The sequence below is a fragment of the Pleurodeles waltl genome, chromosome 2_1, assembly GCF_031143425.1.
Source record: "Pleurodeles waltl isolate 20211129_DDA chromosome 2_1, aPleWal1.hap1.20221129, whole genome shotgun sequence".
NCBI lineage: Eukaryota > Metazoa > Chordata > Amphibia > Caudata > Salamandridae > Pleurodeles > Pleurodeles waltl.
In genome coordinates this window covers 703424395-703446168 of record NC_090438.1, presented here as the reverse complement: position 1 = coordinate 703446168, position 21774 = coordinate 703424395, and the positions used below count along the sequence as shown (strand labels likewise).

Below are 21774 nucleotides of genomic sequence, written 5' to 3'. Positions count from 1 at the left end.
TTAGTGTATATAGATAGGAGAGGGGTTCTCATTACAATGGACACTCCACTAGGTTGTCTATAAACATCCTCTGGGGAAAAGGGTTCAACCATCTTGATTTTGTTCTGAGAATGGTACACTGTGGGATTGGTTACAGAAAGGCTCCCAGGGTGTACTGTTAAAGGGAGAAGGTTTACCCTTTAGGACTTATCACTCATTGGTTACAGAGTTATTTCCATCCATTGGGTAGGGGGCTGCACATGAATGGCACCTCTCCTTAGCTCCTTAGAACTTCTAGACACCTGTGAAAGAACATAGGAGGAAGATGTACGGTACCTGTGGTCTGTGAGGAGACTGAATGTCTGGACCTGTTCTTGCTTGTACCCAGGACTGAAAATTTTACACTTCTGTGTGGATACAGGAATAAAACAAGCCGCAAGAAGGATTTCTTGGAAATGACAAGTTAATCAGTACCTTCACAGGACTCTGCTGGAGTAAGTTCTGGATAGAACTCTAGGCTGGTCACAGTTTCTGCTGAGGGGAGATAATCTGCCTCTCTCCCTAAGACAGCACACTATCAGTGTGACCAGCAACACAACTAAAGATAATGCTTGTCTGGGAAAAAGAGGCATCAGGGGATGAAGAGAGACACACAAAAGTACAGTTCTGATGGCAATGTAGCTCAGCATGTTCCGGGAATTCACAAGAACCCATTATACCTTCAGGTTTCTATGGCGACTGCATACAACACATTAGAATCATATTGGTATTTACCATTGATCTATCCAAAGCCCAAAATGCAAGGTTATGCTTATCAATGTCAGGTACTGTAACTAATCCCCGTGCTAACAGGATGCAATCATTGAACAGAAATGGTAGGGAGCATCAGTCAAGTGAGTGTTCAATAAGTGAGCACATGTGATAGAGGAATGCCACATGGTGAGTACCACAGGATTTTAGGGAAACGGGGGAATTGGAAAATAATATAGTCACTCCTAGAAGGGAACTAACTTCTAGCTGAACTGAGGAAAGGGAAAACTAAAAAAAATATGTAGGAATGACATATGGGTGCAAAGTGAGTTAGTGTAGAAACCCCAATAACCGTTGTTGCCAAGCTCAGCCTCCATGATTGCTGTCCTTGTAACTGCCACTGACCTTTGTAGCCCAGAAGTGAAACTAGTTATTGACCCCATTTGCCTGAGATTTACAGCCCCATCTGTTAAGGGCAATTCCTGTGTCCACTTCCTTGTCTTCCACAATTTCCAAGCGTGGTGTGTTGGTGCCATGGATGTAATTTGATCGGACTCTTGGAAAAAGATGTCCTAATTTGCTCTAGATGTTTTTCGGTAGACCTGACCCATGGAACACCCTGAATCTGAGCCTGATGTCTGACTATCTGTAGGTGCTGTCCCTGGGGTCCTGGAAGTCATAAAAATGGCCTCAGAGAAGTTACTTAAAAAAAAGAAAAGTGTTAGACCTGACAGCCTTAGGGTAGTCACCCCTAACTTTTTGCCTGCCTCCCTCCACTTTTTGGACACTGTTTTTGCTGGTTTATAGACTCTGCGCACTTTACCCCTGCTAACCAGGGCTAAAGTGCATATGCTCTCTCCCCTAAAAACATGGTAACCTGGAATCATACCTGATTGGACTATTAATCTACTTATAAGTCCCTAGTAAGGTGCACTCTATGTGCATAGGGCTGGTAAATTAAATGCTACTAGTGGGCCAGCAGCACTGGTTGTGCCACCCACTTAAGTAGTCCCTTCTCCTGGTCTCAGGCCTGCCATTGCAAGGCCTGTGTGTGCAGTTTCACTGCCACATCGACTTGGCATTTAAAAGTTCTTGCCAAGCCTAGAACTCCCCTTTTTCTACATATAAGCCACCCTTAATATGTGCCCTAGGTAACCCCTAGGGCAGGGTGCTGTGTAGGTAAAAGGCAGGACATGTACCTGGGTAGTTATATGTCCTGGTAGTGTAAAACTCCTAAATTTGTTTTCACACTACTGTGAGGCCTGCTCCCTTCATAGGCTAACATTGGGGCTGCCCTCATACACTGTTGAAGTGGCAGCTGCTGATCTGAAAGGAGCAGGAAGGTCATATTTAGTATGGCCAGAATGGTAATACAAAATCCTACTGACTGGTGAAGTCGGATTTAATATTACTATTCTAGAAATGCCACTTTTAGAAAATGTGCATTTATTTGCACTTAAATCCTTCTGTGCCTTACAATCCACGTCTGGCTGGGCTTGGTTGACAGCTCCTTGTGCATTCACTCAGACACACCACAAACACAGGGTACTCAGCCTCACTTGCATACATCTGCATTTTGAATGGGTCTTCCTGGGCTGGGAGGGTGGAGGGCCTGCTCTCACACGAAGGACTGCCACACCCCCTACTGGGACCCTGGCAGACAGGATTGAACTGAAAGGGGACCTAGGGCACTTCTTAGCCACTCTTTGTAGTCTCCCCCACTTCAAAGGCACATTTGGGTATAAAACAGGGCCTCTGCCCTACCTCATCAGACACTTGCTGGAGAAGAAACCTGAACCAGAAACTACATCCTGCCAAGAAGAACTGCCTGGCTGCTCAAAGGACTCACCTGTCTGCTTTCTACAAAGGACTGCTGTCTTGCTGTTGCCCTGCTGCCTTGCTGAACTCTTGTCTGGCTGTGAAAGTGCTCTCCAAGGGCTTGGATAGAGCTTGCCTCCTGTTCCTTGAAGTCTCAGGACCAAAAAGACTTCTCTCTTTTACTTGGACGCTCCGTGCGCCGAAAATTTAGACGCACAGCTTGTTTCGCGGTGAGAAAAACGCCGCACTCCGACGCTGATCGACGCGACGCTCTTGGGACGATCGAAGATCCGACGCACGGCCTCGCAAGGACAACGCCGCCCGACCTCTAGAGGAGAAATCGACGCGACGCCTGCCGTGAGATCGTAATTTCAACGCTCAGCTCCGCAGATCGAAGTCTAGAGGAGAAATCGACGCGACGCCTGCCGTGAGATGGTAATTTCGACGCGCAGCCCCGCAGACCGACGCGCAGCCGGAGAACAAGCAGGAAAATCCACGCACAGACCTGGGACATCTGGTAATCTCCGCGATCCACAGAAAGAGACTGTCTGCGTGCCGGAAAACGACGCCCGACTTCCCCGCGTGAAAAATAACGACGCAAGTCCGTGTGTGCTGGGGAGAAATCGACGCACACACCCTTTTTCCACGCACCTCTTCGCTTGTGGCCCTCTGAGGAGATTTTTCCACTCCCAACCAGGTACTTGTGCTTGAAAGAGACTTTGTTTATATTCTAAAGACTTAACACACTTTATCACTTCCCTGTGATATTTCTACAATTTTCCATTGCAATTTTATTCTTTTTGACCTACAAATATCCTGATAAATATTATATATTTTTCTAAACACTGTGTGGTGTATTTTTGTGGTGCTATATAGTGGTATTGTATGATTTATTGCACAAATACTTTACACATTGCCTTCTAAGTTAAGCCTGACTGCTCGTGCCAAGCTACCAGAGGGTGGGCACAGGATAATCTTGGATAGTGTGTGACTTACCCTGACTAGAGTGAGGGCTTTTGCTTGGACAGAGGGTAACCTGACTGCCAACCAAAAACCCCATTTCTAACATTGGTGATCAGCGGTGAGGATAGGACTTGTATTTGTGCAGTGACATACAGTAGCTAAGTATTTCACTACCTACCCACAGTTGAAGGTCAACTTGGTTTTTATCTCTTTTTTGAAAATCCAATTTTTTTTTCCTGACAATTTTCAAAAACTAAATCCTCACTCAACATGTCTCTGACTGGGTCTCAGACAGGGGACTTTGACCTAGTCCAGTTGGATACATACACGGTCAAACAACTAAGAGGATTCTGCAGGGCATTGAGGGTACCCACCCAAGGGGCCTCCAGAAAGGAGGACTTTCAAGTGGCGCTGAGGGCCTGGGCGGAAGCCCATTTAGAGGATGATGAGGAAGAGGAGCCAGAACATGGCCCCTCAGAGGAATTTTCACTATCTGTGGATGGTGTTACCACTGCAATTGTGCCCCCTTCCAGACCAGGGAGCAGTGTCTCTATGCAAAGCCTGACTGCAGAGGAAAGGAGAGAGGAAAGGGAGTTCCAATTGCAAATGGCAAAACTGAAAATTGAGGCTCAACAGGAGGAGAGGAGGGCAGAAAAAGAAGCCAAACAAGCTGAGGCTGAAAGAACTGCCAAACAGATTCAAGAGGAGGCTGAAAGAGAAGCCAAACAGGTGGAAGCTGAAAGAGCTTTGGCTGAAAAGAAACTATTGTTGGCTCATGAACTGAGTCTCAAAGAACTGGAGATCAAGGCGAGACAGTCTGAATCCAGCAATAATGGTGGCAGCATACAGACAGGACCTGCTGGAGAAAAAAAGGTTCGTATACCCAAAAATGTGGTGCCCAGTTTTGTGGTGGGAGATGACATAGATAAATGGTTAGCTGCTTATGAAGTTGCACTAAGGGCTCATGAGGTTCCTGAAGGGCAATGGGGGGTAGCTATGTGGGGTTATGTGCCGCCATTGGGGAGGGACACACTTCTCACATTGGATCAACCTGATCAAAACACATACCCACTTCAGAAAGCCACTCTACTTGCCAAGTTTGGGCTGACCCCCGAGGGATACCGTCAGAGGTTCAGGGACAGCACCAAACAAACCACACAAACATGGGTAGATTTCTTTGATTTCTCCAGTAAGGCACTGAATGGAATGGTGCGGGGCAACAAAGTAGCAGATTATAAAGGTTTATATAACTTGATTCTGAGAGAGCATATGCTTAATACTACTTATACAGATTTGCGCCAGCACCTAGTGGATAGTAAGCTGACTGATCCCAGGAAGCTTGCTGAGGAGGCGGACCTCTGGGTTAGCACCAGAGTGTCCAAGAAGGTACCTGGGGGGGACTCCCACAAAGGTGGTCAGGGTTCCCAACAGAAGAAAGAGGGGGGAGATAAACTTGCAGATAAGGAACTCTCCAAAGGCCCCCAAAAGAATTCCCAGGGAGGGGGTGGCAACCCTTCCTTTTCCAAATTTGGGAAAAAGCCAGGGACATATGACAAGTCAGGGAAATCTAGCCCCAAATGCATGGAGTGTTACCAGTATGGTCACTACAAAGGCGATCCACAGTGCCCCAAGAGGGCACCGTCCACTACCGGACAGGCACCTGGGTTGACTAGTGTAGCGCTCGGGGGGGAGATGGACCCAAATAGCTTTGGGGAGCAGGTAGAGATTTCCCTAGTGTCCCTGGGAGAAGGAGAAATGGTGCCCAAGGCCCACATGCCCAGAAATACTTCCAAGTACCGGCAGTGGGTCACCATTAATGGGCAGAAGGTGGAGGCTCTGCGTGACACAGGAGCCAGTATGACTACTATCAAGAGTCAACTGGTGTCAACAGAGCAGATAGTACCTAATACATTCCACCAGGTCAGAGTCGCTGACAATCGCGAGAGTCACCTACCGGTGGCTCTGGTTCCCTTTGAGTGGGGGGGGGTCTCTGGTACTCTGAAAGTAGCTGTGAGTCCTGCCATGCCTGTAGATTGTCTGTTAGGCAAAGATCTTGAGCACACTGCTTGGAAAGAAGTGGAGCTCAGGTCTCACCTGGAGATGTTAGGGTTACCTGAGTGGGTCTGCATGACCACACGGTCCATGGCTGACCGAGAGGGAAGTCAAGGGCATCTAGAGCCTGGAACGATGGCCCAGAGAGCTGCCGGGAGGAGGGACCAGGGGCGCGGGAGACCGGCCCCAGAAGTTCCCACAGTGGCTGACGGGGCTCCTGAGGAGGAGGCTCCCGAGCCAACTGGGGAAGACATTGCCACCCTAGGTGACTTACCTGAGCTTGCTGGCTGGCAAGTTGAGGGTGGACCCACCAGGGAGGAATTCTGCAAGGCGCAGAAAGAATGTCCCACTCTGGAAGGTTTGAGGAAGCAAGCCTCAAACCAGGCAGCAGGCGAAGCCTCTGGCAATCACCACCTATATTGGGAGAATGATCTCCTCTACAGTGAGCCTAAGGTTCCTGCCTTTGGGGCAGCACGTATGCTGGTGGTCCCCCAATGTTACCGAACCTTCCTACTGGGTCTGGCTCACGACATTCCCCTGGCAGGACATTTGGGGCAGGGCAAGACCTTTAACAGGCTTGTCACCCACTTTTATTGGCCCAAAATGAGGACACACTCAGATAAGTTCTGCAGATCTTGTCCTACCTGCCAGGCCAGTGGTAAAGCAGGAAAAAGGGTTGAAACCCCCCTGATTCCCCTTCCTGTCGTTGGCACCCCCTTTGAAAGGGTGGGCATCGACATTGTTGGTCCCTTGGACCCCAAAACTGCCTTAGGCAACAGGTTCATCCTGGTTTTGGTGGACCATGCCACCCGTTACCCAGAGGCAATCCCTCTGAGGACCGTAACTGCACAGGTGGTGGCCAGAACCCTGATGGGGATATTTACACGTGTGGGATTCCCCAAGGAAATAGTGTCTGACAGAGGCACTAACTTCATGTCTGCATACATGAAGTCTCTGTGGGATGCGTGTGGTGTAACTTACAAGTTCACCACACCCTATCACCCCCAGTCTAATGGTCTTGTGGAGAGATTCAACAAGACCCTGAAAGGCATGATTGGTGGCCTCCCTGAGGCCATGAGGCGTAAGTGGGACGTCCTCTTACCATGCCTTCTCTTTGCTTACAGAGAGGTCCCCCAGAGGGGGGTAGGGTTCAGTCCCTTTGAGCTTCTCTACGGGTACCCTGTCAGGGGACCCTTAAGCATTGTCCAGGAGGGATTGGAGAAAGCTCCAAAGACACCCCCTCAGGATGTGGTCAGCTATATGTTGGCCCTCCGCAACCAGATGACCCGCTTCTGGAAAGAGGCCCAAAGTAACTTTGAGGCCAGTCAAGAGGTGATGAAACACTGGTATGACCAGAAGGCCACCCTGGTAGAGTTTCAACCTGGAGACAAAGTGTGGGTAATGGAGCCAGTAGAGCCCAGAGCTCTCCAGGACCGCTGGTCTGGCCCATTTGAAATAAAGGAGCGGAAAGGGGAGGCCACTTACCTAGTGGACCTCCAAACCCCTAGGAATCCCCTAAGGGTGCTCCATGTGAACCGACGAAAAGCTCATTTTGAGAGGTCGGAGATCAACATGCTTCTGGTCACAGATGAAGGAACGGAAGAGGAGAGTGAACCTCTCCCCGACCTCCTCTCTGCCCAAGAAGGTGATGGGTCAGTAAGCGGGGTCATTCTGTCTGACTCCCTGACTCTAAACCAGAAAGGAGACTGCTATGAGCTGTTGGAGCAGTTCTCCCCCCTGTTCTCCCTTACTCCTGGACTGACCCACCTCTGTGTTCATGATATTGACACTGGTGACAGTCTCCCTGTGTAGAACAAAATTGACAGGTTGTCGGATAAGGTGAAGGCCAGCATCAAGGAGGAGGTCTCCAAGATGTTGACTCTAGGGGTTATCGAGAAATCCAGTAGTCCCTGGGCCAGCCCAGTGGTGTTGGTCCCTAAGGCTACTGCCCCAGGACTGAAGCCAGAACTCCGGTTCTGTGTGGACTACCGGGGTCTCAACTCAGTCACACGGACTGATGCTCACCCTATCCCCCGAGCTGATGAGCTCGTGGACAGGCTAGGTGCTGCCAAGTTCCTGAGTACGTTTGATCTTACTTCAGGGTACTGGCAGATCGCCCTGACTGAGGGGGCCAAGGAAAGATCTGCATTTTCAACCCCTGATGGCCATTACCAGTTCCTGGTGATGCCGTTCGGGTTGAAAAATGCCCCCGCTACCTTCCAACGGTTGGTTAACGGGGTCCTAGCTGGCAAGGATGCCTTCTGTGCAGCCTACCTGTATGACATAGCTGTCTACAGTTCCAGCTGGGAGGAACACCTGCTTCACCTCGAGGAGGTGCTTCAGGCCCTGCAACAGGCAGGCCTGACCATCAAGGCTAGTAAGTGCCAGATTGGGCAGGGTTCCGTGGTGTACTTGGGACACCTAGTGGGTGGTGGCAAGGTGCAGCCACTCCAGGCCAAGATTGAAACTATCAAGGCCTGGCAACCACCGCGAACGCAGACTGAGGTGAGAGCCTTTCTAGGCCTCACAGGATACTACCGCAGATTTGTCAAGGGCTATGGCACCATTGTAACACCCTTGACAGAACTCACTTCCAAGAAACAACCTAGGTTGGTGAATTGGACAGAGGCTTGTCAGAAAGCCTTTGACGCCCTGAAGGAAGCCATGTGCACGGCCCCCGTGCTCATGGCCCCTGACTACTCCCAGGAATTTATCGTGCAGACAGACGCTTCAGAGCATGGCATAGGGGCAGTCCTAGCACAGCTGAATGAGGAGGGCAGAGATCAACCGGTAGTCTTTATTAGCAGAAGGCTATTACCACGGGAACAGAGGTGGAGTGCTATTGAGAGAGAAGCTTTTGCTGTGGTCTGGGCACTGAAGAAGCTAAGACCCTACCTGTTTGGGACTCACTTCCGGGTTCAGACAGACCACAGGCCCCTCAGATGGCTCATGCAGATGAGGGGTGAGAATCCAAAACTCTTGAGGTGGTCCATTTCCCTACAGGGGATGGACTTTACGGTGGAACATCGCCCAGGGGTTGACCACGCCAATGCTGATGGTCTCTCCAGGTACTTCCGCCTTAGCGATGAGAGCTCCCAGGAGGTCAGGTAGCTCTCCCCACTTTCAGCTGTTGGGGACACATGTTAGACCTGACAGCCTTAGGGTAGTCACCCCTAACTTTTTGCCTGCCTCCCTCCACTTTTTGGACACTGTTTTTGCTGGTTTATAGACTCTGCGCACTTTACCCCTGCTAACCAGGGCTAAAGTGCATATGCTCTCTCCCCTAAAAACATGGTAACCTGGAATCATACCTGATTGGACTATTAATCTACTTATAAGTCCCTAGTAAGGTGCACTCTATGTGCATAGGGCTGGTAAATTAAATGCTACTAGTGGGCCAGCAGCACTGGTTGTGCCACCCACTTAAGTAGTCCCTTCTCCTGGTCTCAGGCCTGCCATTGCAAGGCCTGTGTGTGCAGTTTCACTGCCACATCAACTTGGCATTTAAAAGTTCTTGCCAAGCCTAGAACTCCCCTTTTTCTACATATAAGCCACCCTTAATATGTGCCCTAGGTAACCCCTAGGGCAGGGTGCTGTGTAGGTAAAAGGCAGGACATGTACCTGGGTAGTTATATGTCCTGGTAGTGGAAAACTCCTAAATTCGTTTTCACACTACTGTGAGGCCTGCTCCCTTCATAGGCTAACATTGGGGCTGCCCTCATACACTGTTGAAGTGGCAGCTGCTGATCTGAAAGGAGCAGGAAGGTCATATTTAGTATGGCCAGAATGGTAATACAAAATCCTACTGACTGGTGAAGTCGGATTTAATATTACTATTCTAGAAATGCCACTTTTAGAAAATGTGCATTTCTTTGCACTTAAATCCTTCTGTGCCTTACAATCCACGTCTGGCTGGGCTTGGTTGACAGCTCCTTGTGCATTCACTCAGACACACCCCAAACACAGGGTACTCAGCCTCACTTGCATACATCTGCATTTTGAATGGGTCTTCCTGGGCTGGGAGGGTGGAGGGCCTGCTCTCACACAAAGGACTGCCACACCCCCTACTGGGACCCTGGCAGACAGGATTGAACTGAAAGGGGACCTGGGGCACTTCTTAGCCACTCTTTGTAGTCTCCCCCACTTCAAAGGCACATTTGGGTATAAAACAGGGCCTCTGCCCTACCTCATCAGACACTTGCTGGAGAAGAAACCTGAACCAGAAACTACATCCTGCCAAGAAGAACTGCCTGGCTGCTCAAAGGACTCACCTGTCTGCTTTCTACAAAGGACTGCTGTCTTGCTGTTGCCCTGCTGCCTTGCTGAACTCTTGTCTGGCTGTGAAAGTGCTCTCCAAGGGCTTGGATAGAGCTTGCCTTCTGTTCCTTGAAGTCTCAGGACCAAAAAGACTTCTCTCTTTTACTTGGACGCTCCGTGTGCCGAAAATTTCGACACACAGCTTGTTTCGCGGCGAGAAAAACGCCGCACTCTGACGCTGATCGACGCGACGCTCTTGGGACGATCGAAGATCCAACGCACGGCCTCGCAAGGACAACGCCGCCTGACCTCTAGAGGAGAAATCGACGCGACGCCTGCCGTGAGATCGTAATTTCAACGCGCAGCTCCGCAGATCGAAGTCTAGAGGAGAAATCGACGCGATGCCTGCCGTGAGATCGTAATTTCGACGCGCAGCCCCGCAGACCGACGCGCAGCCGGAGAACAAGCAGGAAAATCCACGCACAGACCCGGGACATCTGGTAATCCCCGCGATCCACAGAAAGAGACTGTCCGCGCGCCGGAAAACGGCGCCCGACTTCCCCGCGTGAAAAATAACGACGCAAGTCTGTGTGTGCTGGGGAGAAATCGACGCACACACCCTTTTTCCACGCACCTCTTCGCTTGTGGCCCTCTGAGGAGATTTTTCCACTCCCAACCAGGTACTTGTGCTTGAAAGAGACTTTGTTTATATTCTAAAGACTTAAGACACTTTATATCACTTCCCTGTGATATTTCTACAATTTTCCATTGCAACTTCATTCTTTTTGACCTACAATTATCCTGATAAATATTATATATTTTTCTAAACACTGTGTGGTGTATTTTTGTGGTGCTATATCGTGGTATTGTATGATTTATTGCACAAATACTTTACACATTGCCTTCTAAGTTAAGCCTGACTGCTCGTGCCAAGCTACCAGAGGGTGGGCACAGGATAATCTTGGATAGTGTGTGACTTACCCTGACTAGAGTGAGGGCTTTTGCTTGGACAGAGGGTAACCTGACTGCCAACCAAAAACCCCATTTCTAACAAAAAGGTTGAGACTTAGAATAAGTTCAACCTCCAGAGGAACTGGATCAACTGCTGTGGCCATTCAAGAAAAAACCTAACCTCTGCAGGGAAGAAAACTAGCTTTGGACCAGTCATTGCTTTTTGCAGCTTGGAAAAAAGATTCAGCAGGCCCTCATGACAAAGATTTCTGGCTTCGATGCACCCTGTTCTGCTTTGGCTTTCCAGCTTTTCTTACTGGTAAAGATGTAATTCCAAAAATGAAACCTATTTCCAGTGTAGATACTGGGACTTTGTGAAGGTGGCCAAAGGATCTGGCTGATAAGAATTCTTTGTAGAGGAAGAAATGTGATTTTCCCACTTAGGGCTTTTGCCGCAAAAAGCAACAATTTCGGCTTAACCTTGTTCAACTCGTTTCCAAGTTCGACATAACTTTTTCGTTTTCTGGCTTCAATCTTGCCAACTTGAAGGTTTCAACCTCCAGAAGAAAGACCAACACTTTCGGCAGGACCTTGTCACATTTCCAACTTTGACATAACTTTGTCAGATATCGCCTTCAGTCTTGCTTTGCTGGAAGGTTTCAACTTCCAGAAGAAAGAAAAAGGTAAATGTTTGACCAGGTCATCCCACTTGATTTAGCTCACCTTTGGTGCATCAAGGTCAGCCTCAACTTTCTCCTAGGTCCTGGGCAACACCATCAATAAATACTATGCTGCTTTCTGGATTTATTTACATCAAAATATTACAAATGTGTATGTCTGGTTCTCCTGTCTGAATTTTAATCAGTGTTTTGTATTTTTCTCATTACATTTATCTTATTATTTATAAATTCGTTTTTTTTATTGGGTTTTGTAGTGACCTTTTAACTCTTTGCTGGTAAATACTTTACACATTTTCCTTATTTTAAGCATGTCCCTTCTGTGGTGCAATTGCGACCACAGGTTAAGCCCTGGTTTATTTATTGAAATTATGGGCCGTATTTATACTCCGTTTGCGCCGAATTTGCGTCGTTTTTTTCGACGCAAATTCGACGCTAAACTAACGCCAACTAACGCCATATTTATACTATGGCGTTAGAGGCGAATAGCGCCAAAGTTCCCGGAATGTGCGTCATTTTTTAGCGTGAACCCCTTCCTTGCGTTAATGATATGCAAGGGAGGCGTTCCCGTCTAAAAAATGACTCCCAGGCCTTTACGTGGTATTTATACTCCCGGGCAAAAGAGACGCCCGGGAGTGGGCGTGGCTAAAAACGGCGCATTTGCGCCGCTTTTTAACGCCTGGGTCAGGCATGGCGTTAAGGGACAAGTGGGCTCAAAATGAGCCCAGAGGTGCCCTCCCCTGCCCCCAGGGACCCCCCCTGCCACCCTTGCCCACCCCAGGAGGACACCCAAGGCTGGAGGGACCCACCCCAGGGACATTCAGGTAAGTATTTTTTTATTTTTTTTTAATAATTTTTTTTGGCATAGGGGGGCCTGATTTGTGCCCCCTACATGCCACTATGCCCAATGACCATGCCCAGGGGACAGAAGTCCCCTGGGCATGGCCATTGGGCAAGGGGGCATGACTCCTATCTTTACAATGATAGGAGTCATGTTGATGGGGGATGGGCGTTGAAAATAAATGGCGCAAGTCGGGTTACGACGATTTTTTCGACGTAACCTGACTTGCCCCATTTTAAGACACCCATGCGCCATTTTCCCCCTACGCCGGCGCTGCCTGGTGTACGTGGTTTTTCTCGCGCACACCAGGCAGCGCCGGTCTGCTTGCGCCGGCTAACGCCATTCAATAAATACGGCGCCCGCATGGCGCTTCAGAATGGCGTTAGCCGGCGCAAAACTTTTTGACGCTAAACTGCGTTAGCGCAGTTTAGCGTCAAAAAGTATAAATATGGGCCTATGTGTTTAATCTGACAAGATGTAAAACATATTGCTTGTAAAGGATTCACATCCTCTCCAACTAATAACCCACTTTCTTGGAGGAATCATTTATGAATATTGAGATTTTCACCATCACCCAATATCTTTCGAATACAACCAGGTTTTCAGCGTCATTTACTAATACTGTTATATTTCATTTGAAAAATATGAACAGACATAATTTTATTTAAATGACAGTTTTCATGTGCATGACTCTATATCTCTCGCTTTATTGATTTCTTTATCTGTTCAGTATTCCACATGCTGTCAACAGCACAAGGGTGTGGTACTATAGGTTGCTACTGGATGTCCTTCTGAAGTGAACACAAATGGTGGTCCCTCACTTTATTATAAGTGGTCTCTCTGACATCGGCAGAAAGGGTGCAATATTTCAAGCCACTATTAAAGGTTCCTCTAAAGTCAGCAGAATGGATGCAGTACCTTGGGTCATTACCAGAGGCCCCAATAAAGTGTGCAGGACGGGCACAGTACATAAAGTTGTTACTTGAGGCTCCTTTGAAAATAGCAGAAAGGGTACATTACTTTTGATTATTACTAGAGGTCCCTGTAACATCACTAGAAGTGTATGATTTTAAAAGGTTTCATCTTCCTAGTTTTAATACCACTTATAAATACATATGTTGAGCTCAACCAAAGCAATTATGGTGCACTAAAAAAATGCCAAAATGTCAATGGAGGAATCCTGTTCAAACGTACTACATGTACTTAAGCTACAAATCAGTACAGGTAGTTGATGAAATGCATCGGGGGTGATACATTATTTTGTCCTCAGAAAAAGTGTAACATGACATTCCACTTAATTGATTCCATTTTTTTTTTTACAAAGTAGCAAAGTGAAGCAGTAGTAGAGCAAGACTCACCCTAACAGAAAAATATACTGTTTTGCTTACATGCATTGCAATCAATTTCTTGTTCCTTTAGATAGAGCAGAACTGATAATGCTTTAACTTTGAGAGTCACATCACCAAGAGCGTGGTTAAAATTAGCTCATGTGCTTACACCTTACTTGACTAAATGTGGGCATTTCAAAGCCCTTTCAGTTCAGGTTTGCAAACATATCAATATTATCAAACTTTCTGTTATTTAATATGTAAACCTCAACAACTTAGTATCATGGGATGTTTCCATTAGAGGCTTGAAAAAAGCATGTAATGCACTTGACTGGGATTTGAATATCAAGAAAACATTATTAAAACTAAATCACCTAAACGAAATAGTTACAGTTTTGCTGAGCAGTAGTGAATCCACGTCTAAGATGGTCAGGTCAACCGTAGGCCAGTTTTGATTAGGGTGAATAACAAATGAGACAGAGTCTATTTTGGCCAGTGCCAAACCACCAATGCAAAATGTATACCCAAACACATAAATGACAAGTACTCCTACAGTTTAATATAAAATGTAAATGACATGCCAAATAAACTGTGGCTAAAGGCTACTGTTCCAAGCAAGCCATTGTTTGAAATGGGGTGAACCCAAGATGGCTCTGTGTGTATTTGTGTCTGTTATAAACTTGAATAAAAAATACTTTACTTAAAAAATTGTAATGTTATTTTTTACAAAATGGTATTTATATTGCTTGTAATTTGGGCAAAATCTAACACTTCTTCAAATAAACAGAAATATTTTTTAATAAGGTTGTTACTGGTTTTATGATAAATTAGGCCATTTTATAAATGTTGGACTATGTTATATACTGTATACCTCACAACGAATTGCACTGAGCCGTGAACAAACAGACTAGTGTGTGAAATCACATAATTTACTTAATTCAACTCACGATCTCAGTAGTACCTGAGAACAACCTTAGGGCTCAATATAACAGCACTAACTGATTTCCTATTGAATTTGCAGGGATTTCGTAGTCATTGTGAGATAAAAGGGTTCTCACTGAGGCTACCCAACTTATGAATGCTCTCTGCCCCCTGGAAATACAAGCAATTATGTTCTTCAGCAAATGATTTGATCAAAAGGGTCAGATGCCCTCTGAAGAAGTGAGAGTCTCATTTAATATTGGGTGTTTATGAAAGGTTATTATAATTCTGGAGAAAATGTCAAAATCAGGGTGTCAATCCACCAATGGAATTATTCCATCACAGGAAGTACTTTCTGTTTTCCATTAGCACACTCAGGGGCATATTTATGAGCTCCTAGTGTCACCGGAGCGTCACTTTTTGTGACGCCCCGGTGGCGCAATGCCCTGCACTGTATTTACAAGGTGGCATTAAGCCACTTTTTGTGGCTTAACACCATCTTGTAAATACGGCCCCTTCACACGCAGCCCTTTGCGTGGAAGGGGCGTGCAATGGGTGTTTCAACACCCATTGCATTTTGATGCTGCCTCAGATTTAGGAGTTTTTGTAAACCTGAGGCAGCGCCAAAATCTAATGCCACCCCAGGGTGGCTTTATTAAAGGGCAACGAGGAGGAATACTTTAATTACTCCTTGTTTTTAGTTTTTCCTATGTATGCTGCATTCTGCAGCATGCATTGAAAGAGCAAATGCCAGACATGATTGTCTTCCCACACATAAAAAATCAAACGCTTCAACACAGACATCCTTGCACGTGGTGGAAGGATGCCTGCTTTAGTGTTAGGCAGCTCAATTTAGTGCCAGCAGAGGGACAACACAGGGGTGTGCTGTATTAAGTTAAATGCGGCGTGTCCCTGCATTGTGAAAATGACAGAGCAGAGCGCTGCCAATTTTGGCGCAGCTTCACCCTCTGTCATTTTCCATTAAATAAGAGCCTAAATCTAAAGCAGGTCCTCTGTTTGACCATCTAGTGAATATGATCTTTACTGTGGGCAGCCGGTAACAATGTAAAAAAGGTAGAAACTTATGATCCAGCTTTTTTATCCTGGTGTTGAATAAAACATTGGTCTAATGGGGATAGATCACTCAATAACAATACTAATCCTATCAGTGATTTTGCTCTCAAAAATAAGAAGTAATTTATTTGACATTCAGCTAAACACTACATAGATAATAAAAAGGTGGAATACAGGTAACATGGAGTGTGCATAGATAGTTTCAGACAGATCACTTTAGCTCTTTTCTAACTAAATATCTTCTTCAAACTCAACGTAAAGTTAAAGAGGCAGACTTTCAGGCTTCTGTGGTATTTTCACTTTGTTTTGCCAACACCCTATTGCAACTTTTTTGTACTCAAGAATACCACTGTGTCCTAAACTACAGCCTCTGATCTGATGTGCATGCATGCATTTAATTATTGGTGAACATGCAAAGCTAGCCTCAATAGATTTCTCTGCTCTGCTTTGTGGAACCACGCCTCACTACAAGCTTAAAGGAGGATATTTCTGTCACCTGGTTGGCCATGGGGTCATGGCAGGATAGATGACCCCACTCATGCTTGCCACACAAAAGGATTGAAGAGCCTATCCACACTGAAGTTCTTGTCTGAAGGCATCCCAATGAGAGGTAGTCATAAGTGCATATAGGGTGCAGTCAGGGAGTCCGAGGGTTGGGGAACAGTTACATCCAGTGGCTAATACTGGGACCTTCAGGCCACCTATTATTAATGAAAGGATTTTTTTTTTAAATGTACACTTCTAGCAGTACAAGGCTGAGTATTTTCAGCAACATGGCATTGTAAGGACTCTTGTATCTCAACAAGACTGCTGGATTAGGGGAGGCAGCACCTCTGATTGTTGGTGACCGAGTCACTCCCACAACAGTTGACTGCTGTCGGCCCAACCCTACCGGCTCTCTAGCAGCACCTCACCAAATAACATAAACAGCAAAGGTGATTTCTGGCAGCCTTGCACATGGTCTCTGAAATACTCTCAGGGATTTGTAGTGCAACAAGTCCTATCCTTTTCTCTCATTAGAAATGAGTCTCTTACACACACAGGCAAGAAAGAAGATGTAGAAAAGTTTTCAATATATTTATTGAAAAATACTGCAATTTACTGTAAAACACATGAGCTGCAATGATTAGGATAATGACAAGAGACAAAATCAGAATTGTGAAAATAAGCGATGTGAATATGAACAATCCTAAAATTTTGCACTAAATATGAATACACAAACTCCTCCCTAGAGAGTATTGTCTACCCTAGAGAGAGCAAGGTATGATAAACCTGATCTGCCCAAACTATGTCCATTAGAAGTGCCACAGCTCCCATTACCTTGGAACAATGTCAGCCTCTGATACTCCCATCAGGTGATGTTAGGACGCAAAGGCTGAGGTCTGCTGCAATGTGTTGTGCAATATAGATGGAATCTCCTGGACGGAACCCCCTCTAATGACCTTGGTCTCGCAGAATGTATATATAAGGCCCTTGTTATTGTTTGTGCAGACATCCTGATGTCGGTATGAACCTAAGCGTTAGATTGTGTACGCAAACTTGGATCATCAATACCATAACAGAAATGGGACATGATGACAATTCAATACGTACATTACTGATAATGATGCTTTCAAGGAATGGCAACTGATTATAACATAAAAGCATTTATTGTAAAATGCAGGAACTGCAAGTACTGTTAAAATGAATAAAAGATAATAATAAAACAGAACATGTTTTCTAGGTAAAAAGGCCACAGGGCTGCAAGCTGAGGCTTAGCTAAACTCCTGTGCCCGAGCAAACTTAAATGGATCCACGACAATGGTTGCTAAAAGACACTTATTTTAAAACCACTGCTCACTTTTACCAATTGGCTTCTGTTGCCCATGGCTCTGGGGGGCAGGAGATAGAGAATGAAAGGCTCACATGGGTCGGGAGTTTAAAGGCTGCAATCTCTGCATGGATTTCAACATGGTCTGCGGTATTCAGCTTGGCTCATGTCAGGACAGAGTCCTTTTTGAATATTATAGGCTGCTGGAGTCAAACAGCGGAATGCTGAAGGAGGCAGGAATAAAGGGTGTTCTACAAAGTCCCTTGCAGGCACTGATCTTTCACCTGCGCCAGTATAGATTTCAGTTGGTGCTTTTAGTCTTGTAGAGCTCCTGGACAACTTCATGCAGCTTTCAAAAGGTCCTCAAGCATCCAGGCTTTTTTGTCATTGCATCACAACAGACTTTGATATGCAGGGCACACTCTAGCAACCTTTTCCACAACAGGAAAGGATTCTTCTTTCTTAAAGACAATGTAGAAGCTCTTCTAGCAGGTATTTGACCCAGAGTTGGTCTCAGTCTGGGTGAGATGACAGCAAGTATAAATCCTGATCCAGGAACACAATGGTCATCTAAGCTACATGGATGTGTTGATCATTTTGTCTATGAGAAACCCTGGTACACTATGCAGGGCAAACTATTCAGTACTCATCCAAATGCTGACCAATTTGGTTAGGTGCCACCTTTGAATCCTCCATTCAATCCATGCAGAGCTACTACATGATCATGCAATGCTGAGAACCTGCCTGATAGCAGGTTTCACTAGTGATGCAAGTTCAGTAGTCTTGATTTGAAGATAAGACCTGCTACCCACCCGTACCTCTTTTACTCTGGATTTAAAACGACGAAAGGTGAGGAAGACAGACAGAAGAAAACATCAGAACTCCTGAAGGGGAAAAAATTAATTTCACAAAAAATGCTTCAAACGCTACAGGCAGAGCAAATTTCCAGCACAGACAGAAAGAAAAGATGATTCTGGGACACACCCGTAGACAGTCCTGATTTCATTATGTATGGATTTTAAACCTAATTATCTGGAAATAAACATGAAAAACAAGAAATAAGAGACTAGGGGAAAGGGATTTGACTTTCCCATCCTGGATGGCCACCAGCTTATCAAGAACAACCATACCAGAGGGCATTGTGCCATTGAGGAAGATTGTTTTCCCCACAATGTGGCAAATGTGAATACAAGACACAGCTCTTATCACCAAAATCATTGTGTGGAAGTCAAGAAGCAACATTGCATGAAAATGAGTGTTACCTGACTTCCACTGTGCTGGTAAGTTTATGTGGGACTGTCAGCTTCAACAGAAGGAAAATATAACAGGCCTACACACTTTGAGGGTTCCTCTGGGATAATTTTAACCCTCCAGGTGGTTTTATTTATTTGATGTAGACTTCCCAACACAGGGATATTCAGGTAGGCAGAGGGCTTAGATAGGAGCTGTTGGCTAGAGAAGGCTGAGGCAAATATAGTGGAGGAATTTGGCCCTGCCCACCATATTCTGAAACACACTAAAGTGAACTTTGGGGAAAGTAGAGGAAAGCAGAGGAAAGTTCCAGTGCATGCTCCCAGAGCTAACAAAGAACCAAGCAACTTTAATCCATTCCATTTTTAATTGCAAATGACCCGAGGTGTTAGAAATGAGGTTTACGGTTGTCAGAGTATGCACTCTGTGCATGCAGGAACTATCACTCTTGTCAGGGTAATCTAGATACACACTTAGAGAAAACCTGTCCTCACCCTCTGGTAGCTTGGCACAGAGCAGTCAGGCTTATCTAAAGAGGCAATGTGTAAAGTACTTGTGCAACACCCACACACAATAACACAATGAAAACACCACAAAAGACTCTGCACAGGTTCAGAAAAATAGACAACATTTTTATAAATATATCAATACCAAAACAACAAAAATCCAACAAGTAAAAGTCAAGTTATTATTTTTCAAAGAATAAAAGAGCTCTAGCGCTTAGAAGCAAATAGTATGTAATGGGTTACTTTCGGTCATGCTGGATTGTGTTTTTTGCTGTCTAGAGAGAATGGACAAAGTGTAGCTGTCCGTCACCCCAGATGTGTATTGGAGACAGGCTGCAACACACAAGGAGCAGTATGAGCAGAGACATGCCCACTTTCCAAAAGTGGTATTTCTAAAATAGTAATGTTAAATCCAACTTTACCATTATCATTACCGTTCCGGAGATATGAAAAAGAATTCAGCGGCTCCTTTCCGATCAGAAATTACTGCTTAAAAGTATATAAAGGATTCCCAATGCTAGCCTATGAGAGGAGTAGGCCTCACAACAATGAAAAACGAATTGGGCTGTATGTCACTACCAGGACACGTAAAACTTAAAAGTACATATCTTTTACTTACATGGCACTCTCCCCTATGGGTTACCTAGGGCCTACCTTAGGGGTGACTTATATGTAATAAAAGGAAAGTTTCATGCTTGGCAAGTAGTTTCTAATGACAAGTAGAATTGTCAGTAAATTGGACACACATAGGGCCTGCAATGGTAGGCCTGAGACAGGTTTGAAAGGCTACTTGTGTGGGTGGCACACTCAGTGCGGCAGGCCCACTGGTAGCATTTAATGTACGGACACTGGGCACATAAAGCGCACTGTTCAAGAGACTTAATTGTAAATTAAATATGCCAATTGTGGATAAGCCAATGTTACCACATTTTATGGAGAGTGCATAAGCACTTTAGCACTAGTTAACAGTGATAAAGTGATAAAGTGCACGAAGTCATAAAGCCAATAAAACCGAGGTCAGAAAAAGAGGACGAGGAAACCAAAATGTTTGGGATGACCCGTCATAGAGGGCCGTTTTCCAACACAAGGGGCATCTAAAATGCATTCCATGCTCAACCTAGCCAGAACACATACAGACCTCACTTTCTTCTTGCACCACACCTACAGTTAGCACATACCTTTCTCACAGATGGAGAGAAATATATCATATAAGTGGGACTTATAGACCCTTTTAAACAGGCGGGCCAGTGGGCATTTCCACTTGAAGGAGACTTGCAAAGAGGCCTGCACTTCAACTGGAATCAAAGTTTTCACCACCACCAGTCTGATAAAGCCAGGGTAGAGAGAGTAAAACCCACTCTTTAAAACAGGGTTTAACTTTGGATTTCCTCTCAAACTCAGAGTCATGTTTTGGGGACTCAAGCTATCTAAGCAGGGGGATCACTTAATGAACATGTGTGATTATCATGTTCATTGTGGTGGAAATCAAAAGAGTAGTGACTTCATGAAAAGAAATAACATAGGGCAGGGTAGCACAGTATCCAGAACCATGGAGGGAACATTTCAGTTCCAACATAAGAGCCTGGAGTGACTTAGGGTAAAATGATGGCTTAAGAAAAGATGGGGTAACCCAACTTGAGAAAGCATTCCAGGGCAGTATTCATAAGTCCGAATCTGTTAATGTCATGGCTGCCAAACGAATCCATGTCACGTGAGGACTCATCAAACAGTCCTGAAATATTAGTTTGCAGCACATTGCTTTCTGTTTTAACATTGTTGTCAAATTTCCAAGCCTACTAAATGCTGTTGATTGCAAAGCCAAGAATGGCTGTGGGGGTCACACACAGAATGGGGTCAATTGGCAATTATGGAATCTAAACCAGAACTGCAATCTAAGGATGGGTGGCAGCCCTGTAGAACACATTTTCATAGTTTCTTTAAAGGTTAGACTAACTGGTCTATCAAGAATTTGAAAAAATTAGGAAAGGGAAGCACCACATTTTTTCTGATGCTAAAATTAATGTATAATTGTTCACTGTTGAAACATTCAACTTTGCCATCATCATTCACAATCTTGATCAATTGTTATTGCCTTTCATTTTCAAAGATTTGTGTTTACCACACCTGGCAAGTACCATTAACCAGTATGGTAAATACCTCACATTCTGAGTATTTAATTGGAAATGAGGCATAACATACACATCTTTTAACACCCCAGGTTCCTTCTGTTTTTTTGCAAGGTTTTTTCCACAATAAAGTTGGGCAGGTTTGACTTTCCCAAATCCGTCAAGGATAACCATGGGGCTTTGCTATTTATCAAACTACTTGGATTTTTTATCCCTGCCGATACGTTTGTTAAACAGAGCTCAGAAGTTAACCACCAGTTTATATTTGGGTCATAGAATTTGACTCATCCTAGCTGATTTTGAACTTCCTTCAAACCAGAGGTGGACGCCCTGCTAGTATTTGGATGTTTGAAGTAATTGAGCACATCAAACATGAGACTGTTGGTTGCATTTGAGCTAAAATATACAATGCACTGTTGGATTTACACTTTCTACCAATAAGGATCAGTATTACAAATGAAGGTATTGTG

At 45.3% G+C, this 21774-nt stretch overlaps 1 protein-coding gene across 1 annotated transcript in view; it reads left to right on the top strand.

Moving 5' to 3' along the window:
• ABCA13 (ATP binding cassette subfamily A member 13) overlaps positions 1 to 21774 on the top strand; it is a 2435905-nt gene that overhangs the window by 670739 nt on the left and 1743392 nt on the right. The window lies entirely within an intron of this gene.